Genomic DNA, 1,268 nt, shown 5'->3' with positions numbered 1-1,268 from the left:
CTGTCACCCAGGCTGGAGTGCAGTGGCATGATCTCAGCTTACTACAACCTCCGCCTCCCAAGTTCAAGTGATTCTCCTGCCTCAGCTTCCTGAGTAGCTGTGATTACAGGCGCCTGCCACCACGCCCAGCTAATTTTTGAATTTTTAGTAGAGTCAGGGTTTCACCATGTTGGCCAGGCTGGTCTCGAACTCCTGATCTCAAGAGATCCACACGCCTCAGCCTCAAAGTGCTGGGATTACAGGCATGAGCCTAGCTCCTGGCCATTATTTACTGGGCTTCTCCATGTGTCAGGTGTTTAGCGCATACTGTCCCACTAAAGTCTCAGAACAACTCTTCCAAGGAAGAATTTTTTCACAATTTCCAATTTATAGATGAGGAAATGGGCTCAGAGAGAAGTAATTTGCTCAAGGTCACAGAGCATAAATTCAAATCCTGGTGGTTGGATTAAAGAAGATTAGAAGCTGAAGCATCAGTGGAGTAACATCTATACAATCTCCTAAAGATGAACACTCAGGGTCTCTAATCTACTCCCTCCCCAAATATCCCTGGGGTGAATGTCTCTATATTTGTGCCCACACAGAGCTGAGTAAGAACATGTTTAGGATATGACCCTAGGGATAGAATTATGAAGTCAAAGGGTCATGGATACTTTTCTTTGCTGTACTTGAGGCTTCACATCTGCCCCAGGTATGTCTGGCTCCTCCCCCACCCTTTCCTGGGATAGGCCCACACCACCATGAAAGACCCATACTGCCCCTCCTGGGAGCTGGAACCAGGAGCCCACCACTGTGTCTGAAGTCACTGAAGAGAAGGAACATCCTCCCAGACTGAGGGTTTAAGACCCACTCCCATGTCTGCTCTTGCCTTGTTTATGGAAAGTCAGAAGCTCATGGAATGTGAGGATTGTACAATGATGTCATCAAGAATGTCCAGGCCACATGGCATCAAGGTGAAATCATTCAAGGCTCAAGACCCCTTCTTGGGGCTTGCCTTGGGGCCCTGAGCAGTCTGTCCCAGGCCCTGCAGCCAGGCCTGAGTTTTCCAGTCCCTTCCCCTCTCTAGGCCTGTCTCTCCCACAGGTCTACAGGGAGTGTCAGATGACAATAGACTGTGACTTGTAAACCATAAAGTACTAGACATAAGTAAGGAGCTATCATTATAGATCCAAGAGTTGACAATCTCTAGGGTCAGAAGTTAGCTGCTAGGGGCTAAGCCCATACAGATAAAATTGACCCATCCCTCCAAATATAAGCAGTTGGTAAGAGCT

The sequence above is a fragment of the Colobus angolensis genome, unplaced genomic scaffold (genome assembly GCF_000951035.1).
Source record: "Colobus angolensis palliatus isolate OR3802 unplaced genomic scaffold, Cang.pa_1.0 Scaffold448, whole genome shotgun sequence".
Classification (NCBI taxonomy): Eukaryota; Metazoa; Chordata; class Mammalia; order Primates; family Cercopithecidae; genus Colobus; species Colobus angolensis.
This window is presented reverse-complemented; position numbering follows the sequence as displayed.